We start from the raw sequence: 21,564 nt of genomic DNA, 5'->3' as shown, positions 1-21,564 counted from the left end.
GCTAGCAGGAAACCCTGAACCATCTCCTCTCACCCATAAACATGGAAGAAAAGAGGGACAAGAGTAGGAGAAGGGAGAAGGAAAAACAACTTAGTCTCTGAAGTTTTGCCCAGGTGAGGGTGGAGGGGCTGGCCTGCACCTAGGTCCAATGGACCTCTCCTCTTATCTTCCAGGTGGATCCTGGCCATCCTTTAAGCTCAGCAGTTATTTTGGACACAATGCTTTTGAAGGCCATGGAGGTGCCAGATAGCATCTTAGTCTGAAAACCATGGAGAGAATGTCACAGTATTTGTACACCTCCATCCTCCACTGTACAAAGTCCTCTCAGCTGGGCTTGCCATGCACAAACAGCAGCATATATTTCTTGCACTGCTTCTACCCACACTATTTGTGTCCCACACCTGGTCGACTTCCTGCACCATGTTGTTGGGCTCCATGGAGCTTATGATATTCATGCTCCACAAAGTACAGGAAGCATGGCTTGAATTCCCCACACTGTTTCTTGTCTTAGCTGACCACCACTGGATGTTTGATAGCTTCACTCTCTTTGAGCTTCCTGCCTGGTCTTTCCGGCTGACCTGAAACACAGATGTCTTCCTATGAAGGCCACTGATTTTCTGAAAAGTGATGCTGATGAACTTCAGCCCCGACTCCTGGCCCTCCCCAGGCTGTTGGTTTTCTGTGTTGCTTCTCTTATAGTAGCCAGCCCTGGTGGGCTAGTGGTTAAGATTTGGTGCACCACCATGGCTCATGTTTGTTTCCCAGTCAGGGAACCCAGCACCCATCTGTCAATTGTCATACTGTGGTGGCTGGGTGTTGCTGCAATCCTGAAAGCTATGCCACCAGTATTTCAAATATCAACAGGGTCACGCATGATGGACAGGCTTCAGCAAAGCTTCTAGATGAAGAGAAACTAGGAAGAAGGGCCTGGCCACCCACCTCTGAAAAAATTGGCCATGAAAACCCTATGAACAGCAGTGGAGCATTGACTGATATAGCTCCAGAAGGCGAGAGTAGGGTGTAAAAAGACCAGGCAGGGTTCTGCTCTGCTGTACACAGGGTTACTGGGAGTCGGAATCCATTCAACATCACTAACAAACTCTTATAGTAGGAATTAAAGGTGGAAATGGCTTAAACTCTCTGCTTTGGATTTGCAGACACCCTATGCTGTGGCTTGCAGGATGGGAAGGACTGCAGCTGTTGGCTGGCCCAGCTGATGGCAGGGGTTTTATGGTGATGGTGTAGCCCTCCAGCTCTAGTCTTTTGTAGCCCAGGAGCAGATAAGTGGCCATCACTTCATCATACTTCTGGCCCATCAATGAGTCCTGAATCTCATCTCATGTGTAGCCCATAGACACCATTGTGGAAATTAATCAATGGAAACCTCATTACAATGGAGTCAGGAGGTCAAAAGGGGGAGCTCTCACACCCTATGTTGATGGCAGAGCCCAATAGGAAGAAAAGAAACTTTCTTTCTTGACTGGCAAGAAGCTCAGCCAGTGAGACTGTCACAACTCAGCCACTACACTTCACACTCCCAGTCTCCTCCAATGGACTCTTTGTTTACAATAGACCTCCCAACTTCTTCTTCCCCTCTATACAAGTTTCTCCTCCCTTTGCTGCTGGAGTCTTGAACATGGCTTGCCATGGTTGCAGACCTCAAATTGTAATTCTTTGCTGATTGCGAATAAACTCATTTTTGCTGGAGACATAACTGGCTTCCTCTTTGGATAAGGTCAATGCCATCAACTCAGCCAGGGGTCCCTATAGTCAGGAGGTGGCTTGATACGAGGCTTCAGTTCCTCTTCATGGTCCCTATTCATCTGCGGGTCCTTCGCAATTTCTGCTAAAGTGCCTCTCTCACTAGGGTTGAGGATCAGGAATTTCTTGAGCAGATTTTCACATTCCATGAATATGAAGAAAGAAATATGGTATATTCTGTTCAGTACCCATTAGTGCAGCTCCCTGAAGTTCTGTCCATTGAAAGGCAGGGACCCAGTGAACGTGTAAGAAGATGACTGCAGACTTCACACATCCATCATTCTAGGGCAGCACGAGGGGGACTGCCACAGAAGGAATCCAGTTTGTTCCAAAGGTAAACTCATTGCTTAAGCCAAGGTCTGGCATTTTTATGATCAGGTCAGCATCGAAAAGCAGGTTCTCTGCCATTAGGTCCCTGTGGGCAATGCCCTTCTGGTGGTAGTACTGCACAGAAGACATTATCTGCCAGAATTTGCCTCAGGCCTCTTTCTCTTTCATGTCATCGTGGTCCAATAGATGATGGAACACCTCTCCTTTGCTAATGTACTCCATGACCAGGTATAGCGATTCCACTGAATCAATCACTTCGCATAGTTTTGCCATGTTGAGGTGATTCACAGAACAGTCTCTGGAGGCTGAAAGAGCTCTACTAACTCTAGTTGATAACCTTCATGGCCACCTCTGTCTCAGTCAGAATGTATGTGCTGGGCCAACTTCACTTCAGCAAAGCTGCACTGGCCAATGTCTTGAGGCACCAGTAACTGTCCATATGGGTCTCCTTATCAGCAGAGATGGCCTTGAGGCCTTGCAGCATGGTGACCTACTGCTAGCACTACTCACAATATTAACTAACAATACTAACAAACTATATAAAAAAAGAGAAAAAGAATAAAGAAAAATAAACAAATGAAAACAAAAGAACAGAGGAAATAAGCCAACTATGATCAAAGTCCCTGAGGTCACCAAAAACCACTGTCCTGGGCTAAAAGAACCAAAAATGTAGGCCTAGCCAGGGACTTACATACGGGCTTGGGATTCCCTCACAATGGGTCTTTATGAGCTCAGAACAAGAAATGGACCTATCATGACTAGGCATTATTAGCAGTGGTTTTCTCACTTTTTGTCTCAAGATCTCTTTTTTAAAAACATAAAGGGACCCCTAAAGAGCTTGTTGTTTATGTGGGTTGTAGAGATTAATATTTACCTTATTAGAAATTATAACCTGTGGGATGCTTCATTAGCCTTTTCATTTCAAGTTTGAAAATCTACAGTAATTTCTGGCTTTAAAAGAGCTCCTAATGCATGCACTTAAAATAATTCAATTCCTTTTTCTTTAAACTCTGAGCAGTGCCAAAATGATACCACAATTTTACTGGCTTCACAATACCATTGACAGAGACTCTCTCCTTGACTAAACTCTAGTCAGGCTCCTCTAAGCCCTCGAGGCCTCAACCTTGGCATCTGTCAGTGTCCGGCCTGAATTGTCCAGTTGTAGCAAGAATCTTGCCAAATCAGTTTAGAGAGAACCCCACACCCTTGATATCTGATCAAACTCCTCATCCCAACCCTTGGTATCTGATCACCCTGGTCTGCCTCCAGCAAGAATCCTGTTGGGTCTCTTTAACCAGAACCCCTTATCCCTGATGTTTCCTCTTAGTAATTTCCTTCCAGTGTCCTGACCCTGCTCCTTGGCTATAAATCCCCATTTGCCTATCTTTTATTTGGAATGGAGCCCAGTGCTAAACTGAGGTCTCTCTTCCTGTATTGCAATAGTTCCTGAATAAAATCTATATTTACCATTTAAAAGACATAATAAAAAAAATCTGTCTTTACCATCTTAACTAGTGTCCAGCTTTGTTTATCTTTGACAGTTTCTTGTTCACGACTTTAATCCTCATTTACTTTGAATGGCACAGGATGGCATCCTGCAGTTTAGATAAGCTGAAGTTATTTGTTCTGATGTTTGAAGCTAAAGGGATTTTTTAAATTATTATTTGATGTGGGCTAACACTAGTTGAATCTCTGAAACTGTTTAACATTTCCTTATTTTAGTTGTCATATACGATGAACTGCAACTCAGCTGATCACTGCTTTTTTAAATTAAACTTTTCATTTTGAAATAATTGTAAACTTAAGCTGCTTTTTTAAAAGGTATTTTTTATTTTGAAATAAGTGTTAACTCATAGGAAGTTGCAAAAATAGTACAGACTCTTGAGTGCCGTTCAAGCAGCTTGTCCAGTGGTGACATCACAACTACAGTACAATGTCAAAGCCAGAGACTGACACTGGGACAACACTGTTCCTAGATTACAGGCCTGATTCTCTCACCAGTTTCTACATGCAGTCATTTGTGTTGTGTGCGCATGTGCAGCCGCAGGCAACTTATTCCAATTGTAGATGAGCACAAGCACCGCAACAATCAAGACACTGTTCCATCACCTGCCTGTTGCCCCGTTATTGTCATCCCTCCCTCCCCTTCCCCAAGCCTGGCAACCACTTATCTATTCTCCATCTCTATAATTTTGTTATTTTGAGAATGTTATGTAAGGGAAATCATACAGTGTAATTTCATTTTGAAACTGGCTTTTTTTCACTCAATGTAATGTCCTTAAGATCCATCCAAAGTGTTGCGTGTATCAGTAGGCTGTTCCTTTTTATTACTTAGTATATCCCAGCTATAGCTGCTTTTAGACACAATGGTACAGCACTGGTGGTGGTGGTGGGGGACTGGATAAGGTTCTGTGGATTTGCACTCCTGGCCACCTTGTAACTCCCTGGGCAAGGCCAGAAAGTTTTGAACAGTGACAGCTGATGGGCTGGGCACCTCCCCCCACATAGGGCCCTCTTGAGATGCTACATTAAGGAGCACATCCCTCTTCCCCTCTTCAAAGTGTCCACACTCAGGTACACAGGTGTCCTCAGACTTGACTGTGAAAGAAAATCATTAAGTAAACAGTAGTATATCAAGCACAGAGCTGTGGTAAAAAATGTGAATGTTCATATCATTAAGTGAAATAAGCTAGTCTAGAAAGGCTACATACTGTATGATCACAACTATATGACATTCTGGAAAAGACAAAACTATGGAGACAGTAAAAAGATCAGTTGCCAAGGGTTAGAGGGGAAAGAGGGATGAGCAGGCGGAGCAGAGGATTTTTAGGGCAGTGAAACTATTCTCTGTGATACTATAATGATGGACACATGGTATTATACATTTGTCAAAACCCACAGAATGTACAACACTAAGAGTAAACCTACACAGAGAGAGAGAAGTCAAGATGGCGGCATGGGCAGACTCTGAAACCACCTCCTCCCACGGACACAGCCAATTTACAACTACTTGCGGAAAAACTACCCCTGAGAGAGAACTGAAAATTAGATAAGAGGAACTCCTGCAACAAACCACAATCCTGACTGAGGTGGAAGAGGTAGAAATTCCATTCTGGAGAGAAAAAACGCCACCTTCACAAGCTGCAGCACTTCATGGCCGCCGAGGAGCAGCCCCAAAGTTACCGTATATGGACCCCATGGTAATCACAAACCAGAAACCTATAATAAATACACAAAAAACTATGAGAAAGGAACCCAAACATAACACTAAAGAAAGCCATCAAACCACAAAGGAAGAGAGCAAGAGAAGAAGAAAGGAACAGAGAAGGACTACTAAAACAAAGAAAAAAGTTAAAAAATGGCGGTAAGTACATACTTATCAATAGCTACTTTAAACATCAATGGACTAAATGCTCCAATTAAAAGGCATAGGGTGGCTGATTGGATAAAACAACAAGACCCATATATATGCTGCATACAAGAGACACACTTCAGACCTAAAGACACTCACAAACTGAAAGTGAAGGGATGGAAAAAGATACTCCACGCAAATGGCAATGAAAAGAAAGCTGGGGTAGCAATAATCATATCAGACAAAATAGACTTTAAAACAAAAACTGTAAAAAGAGACAAAGAAGGGCATTACATAATGATCAAGGGAACAATCAAACAAGAGGATATAACACTTGTAAATATCTATGCACCCAACGTAGGAGCACCTAAATATATAAAGCAATTATTAACAGACATAAAAAGAGAAATAGACAGTAACACAATAATAATAGGGGACTTTAACACTCCACTTACACCAATGGACAGATCATCCAAATAGAAGATCAATAAGGAAATATTGGCCTTAGGACACACTAGAACAGATGGACCTAGTAGATGTATACAGAACATTCCATCCAAAAACCAAAGAATACACATTCTTTTCAAATGCACATGGAACATTCTCCAGGATTGATCACATATTAGACCACAAAACAAGTCTCCATAAATTTAAGAAGATTGAAATAATACCAAGCATCTTTTGACCACAATGGTATGAAACTAGAAATCAGCTGTAGGAAGAAATTCAGAAAAGCCACAAATAGGTGGAGATTAAACAAAATGCTACTGAACAACGATTGGGTCAACGAAGAAATCAAAGGGGAAATCAAAAAATACCTGGAGACAAATGAAAATGAAAATACGACATGCCAGAATTTATCGGATACAGAAAAAGCGGTTCTAAGAGGGAAGTTTATAGCAATACAGGCCTATCTCAACAAACAAGAAAAATCTCAAACAATCTAAGAGTGCACCTAAAGGAACTGGAAAAAGAAGAACAAAGCCCCAAATCAGTAGAAGAAGGGAAATAACTGACATCACTTCTCACAAGTCTTTCTTAAGCACCTTTATGTTCCTGGGTCTGTGCTAGGAATTAGGAATATGGTGGTGAATGAGGTCTGTGCTAGGAATTAGGGAATCAGGTCCCTACCATCCTGGAGCTTGTGGTCTAATGCCTTCCCTATCAACTGAAGATCTACTCCTTGCCCTGACTTCATGTTCTCCATGGATAAAAGCTTTGGGGCTTTTAAGTCTGTATTTGAAACTGGGCATGAACTTCTGGGACCAGTTATCCCCCGTCACCCCGGATATTGACTGAGGATGCTTGCATTTTTTTTTCTTGGTGAAAGATAGTTTTACTATATTTGTTAGAATTTAAGGATAATTGTACTGCTGCTCCTAAAGTCACACCTGCTCATCTATAGAAGTGTGGGCCTCAGTTCCATGGTGAGGTTTCTTGTCCCATGCAGAGTTCCCTACATCATATGTCTTTTCTCCATGTATAGGGAATCAAGTTGATAAACCTAGTCTGCTTTCCGAATTGGAGCAAGAAGATAAAGCGAGGACAGAGGAAAGAGGAATTCTCCCAGGCACCTGTCCAGGTGAGCACTAGGTATATATGAGTCTTTGTCAGGAACCTCTCTGGCCTGTGGCTTGACAGTTTGGAGTATTACATTAGGAAATGTCCATCAGAGACATTTGTAAAATGCCCTTTTTTTCCGACAAGAAGGCCAAAAACGTTTAGTATGAGCCTCCTCGTGGACCTCCTTTGCTTTTTCTTTAACTTTCTGTTCATTATCTCATACTTTACTTTGGCCTCAGAGGGGGGAAAAAGATCTCTCTCTTCCTTCTTAAATTTAAGTCTCATATGAGCTCTTTGTCTAGTTCCTTCTCACTTTACATTCCTGACAATTCCTTCTTTCCATCAGCATCAATCTCAATCTTTCTAGAGTCTTCTTTAATACAAACCTAAAATTTTCACACTCGTGTCCCTTTCATTGTAAACCTCCTGAAAATCTCTAACCCCTTCGGGTCTACCTTCACTAATGTGTACATTTTACCTTTTCTTTACTTCATCAACTTAAATTTCTTTTCAATTTGTTTCGGATTTGGAGACTCTCCTTAAAGTCCAAGGGTTAACTTCTAAGCAGCATGTTTTTAGAGAAGAACAATCTAAAGGTTTAAAAATGGTAAGATTTCTGATTTTCCACAGTAGGAAAATACCATAAATTAGAAAAGCCACAAAGTTACCAAGGGATTCATTTTCCCAAGCAAAAGTTGTCCCTCTGGAGAGATACCCTGAAACTCTTGTGAATTTGGAGAGAAGCATAAGTTATCTCCAAAATTTTTTCTTCCCTGAGTGTTCACACAAGTAAATGTTTCCATAAATGTGACTCAGATATTGAGTGTTTCAAACATAAATTTGTCTTAAACTTATCAGAAGATGCTCTGTGAATCTGATAAGGACTTATGGCAAAGCATCCACCTTTTTTAACTTCTGAGAACTCAAACCAGCAGAAATCATATACAGGCACTCAAAGTGGCAAAAACACCAATTATAATGATGTTATACATAGCAGAATTCCTGGAAGAAAAATTCCTATGATAGCACTGAATATTAAAAATATTATAAATTATAGTTAGCATTCATTTCTTAATCAACAGGAGAGAAGTCATCTTGGAGTGAAACTCAACAAGTGTAATCAGTGTTTTAAAGTCTTCAGCACAAAATCTAATCTTACTCAGCACAAGAGAATTCATACTGGAGAAAAACCCTATGATTGCAATCAATGTGGCAAATCCTTCAGCAGCAGTTCTTACCTCACTGTTCATAAGATAATACATAATGGGGAGAAACCCTATGAATGCAGTGACTGTGCGAAAGCCTTCAGTAATCCCTCATCCCTTAGACTTCATGTGAGAATTCACACTGGAGAAAAGCCCTATGAATGTAACCAGTGTTTTCACATCTTCTGCACTAGATGTATCCTCAAAAGGCACAGGAGAGTTCATACTGGGGAGAATCGTTACAAATGTAATCACTGTGGAAAGGCTTCAGCACGAGCTCATCCCTTACTGTCCACAATAGAATGCATACAGGGAGAAACCTTATGAATGTCATGATTGTTGTAGAGCCTTTAGGAAGAGCTCACATCTGACACAGCATGTGAGAACTCATACTGGAGAAAAACCCTATGAGTGTAATGAGTGTGGGAAATCCTGCAGCAGTAGCTTTTCTCTTACTGTGCACAAGAGAATACATAACGGAGAGAAAGCCTACGAGGGCAGTGACTGTGGGAAAGCTTTTAATAATCTCTCATCTGTTAAGAAACTTGTGAGAACTCACACTGGAGAAAAACCATAGGAATGCAATCACTGTGGGAAATCTTTCACCACTAACTCTTACCTTTCTGTGCATAAGAGAATTCATAATAGGTAGATATGAATATAATAACTGTGGGAAAGCATTCATGGATCTTCCATCCCTCGGGAATCTTCGGGACTCACATTGCATGTATAAATTATTTCTCGTGTAATAAATTATCCCTAAAATTTAGTGGTTCAAAACAACAAGCATTTATTATCTCTCAATTTCTGTAGGTCAGGAGTTCAGGAATGGATTAACTATGTAGTTCTAGCTCAGGATCTCTCATGAGAAACAAGATGTCAACCAGAACTGCAGTCATCTAAAGTCTTTGGGACTGAAGGGTCCACTTCCAAGGTAGCTTACTCACATCCCTTGCAAATTAGTGCCAGTTGTTGGCAGGAGTCCTTCAGTTTCTCCTTATGTAGGTCTCTCCATGGTGCTGAGTATCATCACAATACGGAAGCAGGTTCCCTCCAAAGGAAGTGATCCAAAAGAGCCCATGCAGAAGCCATAAGTCTTTTATGACCTAGCCTCAGAAGACCATATTCTCTCTTCATCTGGATTGTGTTGGTCACCCAGACTGATCCTGCCACACAGTGGGAGGGAACTACACAGGATATGAATACCAGGAGACAGAGATCACTGGGAATCCTCTTGGAGTCTGGCCTTCAGTGAAGAAAAGCCTTCAGCACACCCTCATCCTTCTAATCTGACAATATGGAGTAGCATTCAATAACCCACACGTTAACTCACTCTGGAGAGAAGCCTTCTAAGTGCACTCTATGTGGTAAAACCTTCAACACAAACTCTGACTCTACTGTGTGCCAGAAGATGACCTACTGGGGAGAAACCTAAAGAATGCAATAGCTATAGGAAAGCCTTCAGTGATAGCCTTCGGGAGTCACGTCACAATTTACACTAAGGGAAAACTCTATGAATATCATCAAAATGGAAAACCCTTCAGAGGACCCTCATCCCTAAAGACACACATGAGAAATACACTGCAGAGGAACACTCTGTATATAAGGAATGGCAAACACTGGCACTCTCCCCTCTAGTCTACGCTGCTCTGTGCTTGGGGAGGTTGATGGACTATATCAAAGAGCTCATTTGCCTTAGGCTTCTGTTTGGGTTGGTCAGTGGGGAGCCCAGATAGGAGATCAGAGGGATGGAGGAGAGTGACTCCATGCCGTGACTATATCCCTGCAGGAGAACTGGGGTCCAGATGTTACCCTTGAGCTCTTCTCAGCCCCTGTGGTGCAGCTGTCTCCCCTCTGCCCACTATGACCCCAGACTCACCCCCCTCCCCTCACCTTTTCTTCCTTGCTCTTCCAGTGACTGAATATGCAGTATCCCTCTTTGGTTTCCGTACACCCTAGTCCTGTTAACATGAATAATTCTGGCCTAGTGACACATCAGTGCATGGAGAGCATAATGGAAAGTCTGTACCATTTCCTACAGGGCCCCCAAATAATCAGGATTCATCACATCACTGACCTCACCTTCCACCACTCCCCTATTTGCTCCATCCACTGTAGCCATACTGGTCTTGCTGTAGCTCCCTCACCCCAGCACAATTCAATGTCAGGGTCTCTGTACTGCCTAGACTGATATCCCCCAATGTAGCCACATGGCTCACTCTCAGTTCACTTAGGTCTCTGCTCAAGTGTCCCCTGAACAGAGAGGCATTCATTCTCACTCCAGATAAATGAGCAAGTCTCCAATTCCCACATTTCTTATCATTATTGGGAGATATTCGTCTCAATAGCACATATCACCATCCAATTAACTCTCTATATACTTATTTATTTGACTAATATTTATTCCATCCCAACCCCCACTAGGTTGTAAGCACCATGATGGCAACGACTGTGTGTGTGATCCATTACTGTAGATCTTGTGCCACAAATCACACCCGGTACTCAGGCAGTGCTCTGTAGCATAGAGTTTAAGAGTATGGACTCTGGAGAGAGACCATTTGCGTTCAAGTCTAGACTCTACCACTTAATAACCTGCTCACCTCAGGCAAGTAACATGTTTTGTGCTCCAGTTTCTTCATCTGTAAAATGGGAACATGAAAGTGCCTACTTCGTAGACTTGTATTAAGGATTCAATTGGTTGATATATGTAAAGCACTTATGAAACTTCCTGGTATATAGGAAAGACTGTATATGTATTTCATCTTCTATTGTGAATTAATTAAAATTTTTTGCAGGAATATGCCAAGCAAAAGAAGCCAGACAGAAAGGAGTAAATACTATATGATTCTATTTATATAGGTTTCTAGAACAGGCAGAAAATAATCTCTGTTGGGGGAAAAAATCAGAACAGTGGTTGCATCAAAGTGTGAGGTGAGGGAGGTGAGGCAGTAGCTGGGATTGACTGGTAAGGGACAAGAAGGAACTTTATGGGGTGAGAAAAATGTTCTATATCTTGACAGGAATAGGTTACACAGGTGTATGCATTTATCAAAATGCATTAAACTGTACACTTAAGATCTGTACGTTAAACTGCATGTAAATTATACCTTAATTTGCATCAAACTCATTTTGCTAAGCGAAAGAGACAGAAAGCCATATGTTGCATGCTTCCATCGTATGACATTCTGGAAAAGGCAAAACTGTAGGGAAGGACAACAAATCAGTGGTAGCCAGGAATCATTCTGGCAGTACTGTGGCGGAGAATAAATGATTCTATGCATTTGTCAAAGCCCACAAAACCGTGTAGCACAGAGTGTATGTAATACGTGCAAGTTTAAAAAAAATCAACCCATGTGACTGAGTATCCCAGGATGGAATGCAAACTGTGACAAATGAATCTAACATTATTATAAATTTATGATATCATCATACTGAAGGGGGTTGGGGGGCAGAAGCTAACTTGAGTAACTTTGGAAAATGGGTGTTTTGACTAGAAATTGTAAGGCTAAATATAATAGGAACTGTACACTGTACGTAAACACTGTATTCTAGTTGGTAAATTTGTTTCTTCTGTGAGAATAGCCTAGAAATTCTGCAACTGCTTTACCCATATGCTGAGCGTGAAGAGTATGGATGGTAGGTAGAGGATGGTGGGAACCAGGTTTCTCTGTTGGAGATAGAAATTATAAAGGAGCAAGAAAGGAAGGTTAGGATGAATCCTGTAGTTCAGGATTATAGCTGGAGACATCAGTACAAACTCAAGTTTACCTTAATATGTATACAGATGGACAGATACAGAAAAAACTATAGATATGCCGACATACGTGGTTTACTATATATACATATGTTACTAGCTCTGTCTGCTTTGTCTGCTGAGAGGGCCTAGAAGTAGTGACAGCTGAGTAGCAATGAGCATACCCAGCACCCAAATCTGCTTTCTAATACCCTTTTCTCCAATAAAAGGAACCAGAGCTCTTTGGAGAAATGAGTGACTCGAGGGCAAAAGAATGGGAATGTGTAAAAAGGACACAGAAGCCAACTCGAAAGAAAGCTCACAATGGGCAAGGCTAGAACAATTTGAGCAACAAAATAAATTTATTGGATTATAGCCCAAAGTATAAAATACATATACATAAGTCCACGCTTATATAAATGAATGAGTGACTAAACGGGGGAGAAATGACTTCTCTACAGAAGAATTCCATTATAATATATGTAGACACTCCCTCCCAGCAGGAGACGGAACTTAATTCCCACTCCCTCCACCCCCTTGAGAGTGAGCCAGACACAGTCACTTGCTTCCAAAGAATACAGCACGGAAAGGGAAAAACAAACAGTAACTTTACAGTGGAGAAACCTGGCAAATACTACCTTGGCCAAGTGATGGACGTTATCATCAACAGTAATGTCACGTGGATATTATGCTCCCCATACGATGTGACTGGAAGAACACTTCATCTCTGTGATATTCGTGCTAAAAACTGATAACCCTAGTTTATCCTAACAAAAATATCAGACTAATCCAAACTGGAGGACATTCTACAGGACACCTAGCCAGTACTTCTGATGACTGTTAAGGAAATCAAACAAAGGCTAAGAAACTCTCACAGAACAGAGGACACTGGAGAGAGCTGACAATTAAACATAACATGGTACCCTGGGTTGAATCCTGGAATAGAAAGAAGGCATTAATGGAAAAGTCAATGAAATCCAAGTGAAGTTTGAAATTTATTTTTTTTTTTGGTGAGAAAGATTAGCCCTGAGCTAACATCCATGCCAATCCTCCTCTTTTTGCTGAGGAAGACTGGCCCTGGGCTAACATCTGTGTCCATCTTCCTCCATTTTCTGTGGGACACTTGCCACAGCATGGCTTGATAAGTGGTGCATACGTCTGCGCCCAGGATCCGAACCTGCGAACCCTGGGCCGCGGAAGGAGAGCACGTGAACTAAATCACTGCACCACCAGGCTGGCCCCAATAGCTTTTTTTTTTTTTTTTTAATGGTTATAAATCTGGTTTCTCCTTCTAGAGAATGGGACTCATAATACTGTGAACATCACAGGAGTTTTGTGAGGATGAACTGTGATAAATTCACATAATGCACCATGTACTGTGCACCATGCCTGGCTCAGTCAGAGTTAACAGCTCAATGATTATTGGTTGCATTATTGTTTCTAGAGCAATGAAATGTACCCAGCCTCTTGATGGCAGGGCCTATGACACCGTTCTTTGGGAGTTTCCAGAAAATAAAAACGATGTATAACAACATCAGTAACAAAAAAAGCGGCAAGGTGCTGAATGAACCGCTTCATATATATGCGTATGAATTTAATATGAATATGAATTACTGGAGAATCTTGTTAAAATGAAGATTCTGATTCACAAGGTCTGGGCTAAGGGCCAAGGTTTTACTTTTGAACAAGCTCCCAAATGACGCCAATGCTGCTGGCCCAAGGACCAAAATTGGGGCTGCAACTTTTCTATTTCTGCATGTTTTTAAATTTTCCTTAAAAAATACAATAAAGTTTTCTCCATCTATTCTTTATCTCTTCACCACAAAAAATACTCTTATTTTTAAACCCAACTATATCATATGTAACCCACCAGTCGTCAAGATCTTAAATAAGCAACTATTTCAACAGTACAGTCTTCCCCGCTTATACGCAGTTTTGCCTTCCACAGTTTCAGTTACCTGCAGTCAACTGTGGTCTGAAAATATTAAATAGAAAATTCCCAACTTCGTAAGTTTTAAACTTCGTGCTGTTCTGAGTAGCATGATGAAATCTCGCTCCATCCCACCTGGGACGTGAATCAACCCTTTGTCCAGCGTATCCACACTGCATAAGCTACCTGCCCATTTAGTCACTTAGTAGCTATCTCAGTTATCAGATTGACTATCGCAGTATCACAGTGCTTGTGTTCTAACAACCATGGACATCATCTGCTTATGACATCCAACCATCAACATCATCACGGCTCAATGATCCTCCTCATGTATTGTCAGAAGGTCAATATTAACCTAGCGCTACATCACAATGCCTAGATCATTCACCTCACTTCATCTCAACATGTAGGCATTGTATCATCTCACATCCTCACAAGAGGAAGGGTGAGTACAGTACAATAAGGTATCTTGAGAGAGAGAGACCACATTCACAGAACTATTTTTACAGTATATGGTTATAACTGTTCTATTTTATTATTGTTGTTGTTAATCTCTTACGGTGCCTAATTTATAAATTAGACTGTATCACAGGTATGAATGCATAGCAAAGAATATAGTATATACAGGGTTCTGTATTATCCGCAGTTTCAGGCATCCACTTGGGGTCTTGTAACACATCCCCCGTGGATGAGGGGAGGCTACTGTACAAAAAAGGGGTAACTACACATTAATGTTTGCCCCCACATGATCTCATACCTACGTAGATAAAAGTAATGTCTTGCAAAGTCAAGTCATATACAATTCTCTTAGCCTTATCAGATAAAAAAGCCTAAATACTTTACAGTAACCTAGATTAACCACAATCTTAGGAAATTGTGTGAAAATTTTAATTTGGTAAATTCTGTTTGGAAACAGAGTATCCTATTACTAAGGCTCCTGCTTAACGATTTGAGTTTTCAAAGGATAAGAAGCGATCTTAGATGATCTTAGATTTAGTAGCATATACAGGATATTTGAGAGAAAAAAGAGGAAAAGATGAAGAAAGCACATGCTGAACTGAGAAATAGGGAATAACAAAAAATGAGATGTAAAAGAGTCATACTTTCCTGCAATTAATGACATCACAGAAAATTTTAAAAACCAGTTTCCTTAACTCAATGATTTCTAGCCATTCTGGCTTTGTGATTTCACACTTTCCCATCCTCCTTAAAATGTTTCTTAACACAAACTTTGGAAATTTAAAAAATGACATTTTTTTAAAAACTCTGAGATAACTGCAAAATAAGCTCAGCAAACACCATTTTAACTGGTATTGACTTTAAAAATTGTTCAAATTTATTTAGTGAAAGAAACTAACTGATTTTGATGGCAAGAAATCTTTCTGGTATGTGTATACATAAATACAATGTTTCCAAACACAGTATACCATAGTAGAATTCAACAGGACACTAACAGATCCATGGTGCAAACTGTGCCCTGTGTTCAAATTAACTCTGAATCGGTTTTCCTTAAATTTCACAGGTCATTGAGGCTCTAGGGCTTCTCAAAGCCTCTAAAAAGCCTTTAAAACTCTGAATTTCTAAAAAGGAGGTTTTCATTTGGAACATTTCCAGTGATCATATTCCCTATTCACTGCCTACCCAGAACACTTTACAAGCTGAGATCCAAAGGTTCTTGAACCATAAAATTATAATTAACATATTTTCTATAAGCCAAGGAAATTGAAGTGTTACAGGTCAACAAAGCTCCATTGCCAGCTAGAGATTAATTCTAAATGGTTGAGACCATTACAGCACATCACTAACAACCTTCCTCACCCTGTAAGAATTTTTCAAGAGCATAATATACAGAGACTAATTAAAGTGATTCAAATAAATTCTCAAATTTACATGGACAAACATATTATTAAAATTTAATCTACAGGCAAGCAGAGAAATTCTTCTGAGTATTAAGCATGTATCAATCATCCAAAAATGAGCAAAATATGATAATATATTTCTGGTCTTTACCCATAAATCTAGTCCTGGAGTAAATCATCATTCAAGATAATTTTAAAATAAAAAATATCTACCCAGGATTTGAGAAATTTGGTTGCAAATAACAACACATCCACACAGTGAGGAATTGATGCTCTGAAATCTTCCAATAGTATCTTCAGAAAGCTTAACTTCAGTTACATAATAAACTTTGTGCTGAGCTGAAACTGATGTACAGGTGCATCCTGACCCAGATTTCTTAGTAAATAAGTTTCAAAACTGTCCGTTATAGCACAGCCCAAGAGACATTTTCCTATGTATTCTTCTTCCCTTCAGTCAATGGTTATAGAAAGCTTTCTACATGGAAAGAATCAAAAAACCATTTTTTTTAGTAGAAAGCTAATTATACCAACCAAAAATGCTAAATGACTTCTTAAGTCTATTTCATTTCATAAACTTCATTTTCATAAAGGAAAAAAGAAACGCTAAAGCAAAAATACATTTCAAAATTCTAGCCAATAAAAACCAAATTTTACTTTAAAAACTATTTACAGGGGCCGGGCCGGTGGCGCAAGCGGTTAAGTGCGCGCGCTCCACTGCAGCGGCCCGGGGTTCGCTGGTTCGGATCCCGGGCGCGCACCGACGCACTGCTTGGTAAGCCATGTTGTGGCGGCGTCCCATAGAAAGTGGAGGAAGATAGGCACAGATGTTAGCCCAGGGCCGTCTTCCTCAGCAAAAAAAGAGGAGGATTGGCAGATGTTAGCTCAGGGCTGATGTCCTCACAAAAAAAAAAAAAAAACTATTTACAGTGTATATTAATTTTAAAAGGAGAGCATATTTCTCCTCGCATCACTCTATATTAACATTCATAGTTACTGAAACTTTTGTTGTTTGCAAGAAAATCCCTATGTCTATAAAGTTCACCTCCTCACTCTTTTAACTAACTAGGCACAATCTCCCTTCTCTGTACTGCCTTGTTATAAAAGCTTTGGGGAGGGGGTCTCAGGGTTAGTAACAATGACAGTAGAGCAAAGGAAAAGGATAGCATAACAGCAGTAAGGAAGAAAATGAAAGCAAAATAGAAGCAGGTCTTCCTCCTCCTGATAAACAAACACCAAGGCAGTTGAAAGAGTTAGATAACTCGACAATCATACTTCTCAGAAGCACATACCTTGTATGGTAGAAATGGTGACTCAGAATAATTACAGAATATGCTTTGCAATTATTTTAAATGAGTATGCATTATAAAAGACTCCTGTAAGTAAATCTGCTTCCACAGGGTTTAACTTTTTTCAACTATACCATCTAATTTGACTTACTACTCACCTTTGCTTTAGATATGGCAGTAAAATATATAAAAGATTACTCGAACAGGTAAGCGGTCAGAATATAACAGCACGCGATCTCTCCGCATACTCAACAAGAGGATTTACTCTCAAGAGGCTTACTTCCTATTTTCCAGGTAGTTTTGTTCCTGTGTCTCCTCTAGCTATTTCTACCTATCAACCATTTCACTGCTCACTAATGAATAAGACAATGCGGGACAATGTGACTCTCCTATTCACTTACTATAGTCAATACACCTGTAGAGATCTGAATCAAAACTGAGATTCAAAAGTCTTCTAATTTACCTCTCAACTCTGGTGATTCATAAAGTTTTAGATAGAGTTTGACTAGAATCACCAGAAACTCTGTTATCTAAAATTTTATTACACATTGTACAAGTGATAGGATGAAACTTCAAAATCATTTAGTTCAACTCTTAATTACTTTACAGTTGAGAAATCATTCAGAGAACTAGTTAGATGGTGTCCACTCAGGTTTTGTAACTCCAGACCAACACTTGTTCTGCTAAATCATGCTGCTTTCTGTAACTACTCCTCCTTCTCTATGATGTTCTTGTTATCCAAACAGTGCACCTGTGAAAGCTGATAAACTCAAGTATTCCTAGAATGACCAGAAAATCCCAAGTCTCAGGTCAAATACATATACCACTGCTTCATTTTCTACCCCAACATTTTTTCTGAAACCCTCCTAACTGCCAAAACTTTCCTGTTTCTTGTCCATCACATTTCTCTATCACTATAATTAATGTTTTAGTTATCTAGTACCCTATGTTACATAAAACATAATGCTAATCATAATAAGCAAATATTGAGTGCTCATTATATCAGGAACTATATTAAGACCTTTAGATGTAGCATCTCACTTAATCCTCAACTTCAAATAAGATAAATAATACTGTAATCCCCATTTCAAAACTGCAAAAATCAAAGCCTCAGAAGTTAATTTTTTCTTTTTCTCTCTCTCTCTTTTTTTTTTTTTGCTGAGGAAGATTGGCCCTGAGCTAAGATGTGTTGCCAATCTTCCTCTTTTGGCTTGAGGAAGATTCACCCTGAGCTAACATCTGTGCCAGTCTTCCTCTATTTTGTATGTGGGTCGCCGCCACAGCATGGCCACCAATGAGTGATGTAGGTCGGTGCCCAGGAACTGAACCCGGGCCACTGAAGCAGAGCATACCAAACTTAACCACTAGGCCATGGGGCTGGCCCCAGAGGTTAAATAATTTGTCCTAATTCACAGAGCTAACCAGAAGTAGAACCAGGATAAGTAATCAGGCAGTCTCACTCCAATGTCCATATTCCTGATGTCTACATATGATAAGTATATATAACTACATGGACTTTATTATTAATATGCAGATAACTCAAAATTTGGGGGCTACAGAAGAATTTAAAGAGTCTTTGTATTTGAAGAGGCTTCTTTCACATTAAAATAGCTTAATATGGCTTATTCCCATAAACTATATCTTCCTTAAAAAGACATGGCCCAAGTAAGAACTCTTAACTCACTCATATATAATTAAAACTCAAATTAAAGAAAATAGCAGGAAAAAAAGAGTTGCAACAATACTTTAACAAATATCCAGATCAGCATTGTCCAAAAGAACTTTCTGTAGTGATAGTAATGTTTTCTATCTGCACCGTCCATCATGGTAGCCACTAGCCACATGTGACTATTCAGCATTTGAAATGTGTCTAGTGTGATTGAGTAACTGAATTTTGAATATTGTGTAATTTTAATTAATTTACATTTAAACGGCCACATGTGGCTAGTGGCTACTATATTGGACAGCACAGGTAGAAGATAAAATGCCAGAAAAAGATGAGGAAAGAAATTCTTATTGCCTTTATTTAGAGAGTGCACTAACAGTCAAATCAATTTAAATCTCTTTTCCTACTTGTTCTAGCTTCAGTTATTAACCCAAACAATATATACCTCCAAGGAGATTTAAGTAACCCAAACTTCTATACTTAAATTCTTCTTTGTGTATCTCAAAGGAAAAAAATAACTAAAACCTGTATTATCAACAAAGCTCCTTATATTAGAAACTTTTTACTGTTTGGATACCTAAGAGGAAGAATTTGAACCCGAAAACTGCCATCTACTAAGAAAACTAAAAAGAGTCACACAAGTTTTCCATTCTCTTCATAATAAATACTTGATAATAAAGTGCTTACCTTGATTCTCCACTACTGTTTCTAACACTTTCTTCATCACTGTGTCCATTCATTGTAAATATCAAGTTTTAAAATAAAATATAAATCTTCCCAGTTTAAAAGATGAATATAAATACTGACTCCTCCTTGAATACCAAAAATTCACAGACGAATTTTCTTCAACATTCACAGGTTTCCTGGGACCCTTTTTGATTCACCTAAAGAAAACATATTAAGAAAATAAGAAAACTTCCTGTAGAGAAAAAGATAAGTCTAGTTAGAACTTATACAAATCTACCTAGGCCAATCAGAAATACCTAGGCTTCCATTAACTACATTCCTGACTACTTACTAGAATTTATATCACACCAGTGCTTATTTTTGACAGAGGAAATCAGAAAATCTGCTGAGTGATAAAACTTTTAGACTAACTGCAGCTGTGTAGCGATACATATATACACATTACGGATAACTAGCTAACTAAAGAAAAACGGTAATATATAACATATACATACATTCCAAGAATAGAAAACGGAGTCTTATTAGATACTTTGTCAAACCAAGTAAGGGGGGAAAAGGTTACCTTTAATCAAACACTAATTCATATCACCAAGAACTTCATACACTTGAATGAGGCAAAGTTTTGAAAATGCTCACATAAGAACAGAAGAATAAAAGTATCATACAATCTTCGCAAAAACTGTACAGGTCAAAATAAACGTGTACTTTCACAGGTAAGCCGACAGTGGAATGATACAATTTAAATAATATTTATCCAGGTTGGACTTGCAGAGATTTCATTAAAAAAGAAAAAAAGGTAATGGAATATACACTATGATTTTTTAAGTAACAGGTTTGGGGCAGAAATCACTGACCAAGACACAGCATTCCCACCTTTCAAGATTTCAGCACAACACTGGAGAGTCACCTACAAGCCATCCACGAATAAACAAAGATCTCTGGCAGGGGAGGGAGAGGAGGAAGCGGGGGAAGGAGACGTCAGATCCTTCCCCAGCCAGAAAGGACCGAGATAGCCGACTGAGAGCAGAGCTGTCCTCCGACCTCAGCAAAGAGAATTCAGTCCTACGATGATCTCCATTCCACAAAAAAAGAGGAGGAAAACAGGCTGTTGCCAACTTCATCACAGCAAACTCTACATCTAGATCGAGATTTTAATTCTCCAGAGACTAAGGTCCAGTAGACTCTTTGCAAGAACTGGTTATCCAAAAAGTAACTCTTCCACACAACATTTATTCCTCATGTTAAAGATTAATTCCAACCCGTCAAAGAGCTTTACTGTTCAACAAGTCTTAAAAATCTAGGGACTCTAACAAACCGCCTCTTTCCCGAAAGTCTCTCTGCGTTGAGAAAGTTCACTCCTCTGTTCGTTCTTTCCTTTCCACCTTCCTTTCGCTCCTCAAAACGGCTTTCTCTGGACATTCTAACTTCCTTTTTCCCCCTCATCTGCCTTCCCCGAGTCGGTCCTCTTTCTGAGGCCCTGCTCACAGCCCTGAGTGCTGCAGCTCCAGGCGCACGCAGCTCTCTCCAGCCTTTCCCGCGTCTCAACAATGAAGTCAAACCTCCCCAACCCTCCTCCCCTGGGCCCGGTCCTTCAACAGCTGCTCTGCTCCTGCTGAGTTTCCCAAGCGGGGCTCGAAAGGAGGCTGGAAGCCTTCCTCCTCCCGCCTCCGTCCATCGCAGCTTCGCTCCAGTCAGTCTCCCGGCCGGACGCACACTCCCACCCCCGTCCCTCCCAGGGCCTCCCTCCCGGTCCCCGAGTCTCTCTTCCCGCCTCACACTTCCCGCCGCCCCGCTCCGCGCCCTCCCGGGCTCGCCTGGGCCGCCGCCCCTCCCCCTCGCCGCCGCCCCCCACGTGCCGGGAGGCCGGGTCGCGGCGGGGGCGACGCGCCGGCCAAGCGCTCGCCGCTCGTGCCCCGCGGCTCCGCCTTCGCGGCCCCGCCGCGCCCACGCCGAGGAGGCCCGGGCTCCGCCGCCCGCCGGCGCTAGGACGCGCTCCGCGGAGCCGCCTGCGCGCCACTCACGCGCCCCCCGCGCGCCCAGCCCGGCCGCCGCCGCCGCCGCCCTCGCAGAGCCGCCCCGGCCTTCGCCCGGCGCCCCCGCCCGGCCTCCCCGCCACATCCTGACCTGCCCGCCGCCCCCTTTCTTACCGGCGGCCGTGCAGGCTTCGCGGGGGCGGAGGGAGCCCACTCAGG

The 21,564-nt window shown here is 41.0% G+C and overlaps 1 pseudogene; it reads right to left on the bottom strand.

Annotated features, from left to right (window-relative positions):
- The window catches only part of LOC131403919 (butyrophilin-like protein 9), a 48,943-nt pseudogene extending 29,418 nt beyond the window's left edge, over positions 1-19,525 (bottom strand).
- Positions 19,526-21,564: the final 2,039 nt, after the last annotated feature.

This window comes from Diceros bicornis, unplaced genomic scaffold (assembly GCF_020826845.1).
Source record: "Diceros bicornis minor isolate mBicDic1 unplaced genomic scaffold, mDicBic1.mat.cur scaffold_95_ctg1, whole genome shotgun sequence".
NCBI lineage: Eukaryota > Metazoa > Chordata > Mammalia > Perissodactyla > Rhinocerotidae > Diceros > Diceros bicornis.
This window is presented reverse-complemented; position numbering and strand designations above follow the sequence as displayed.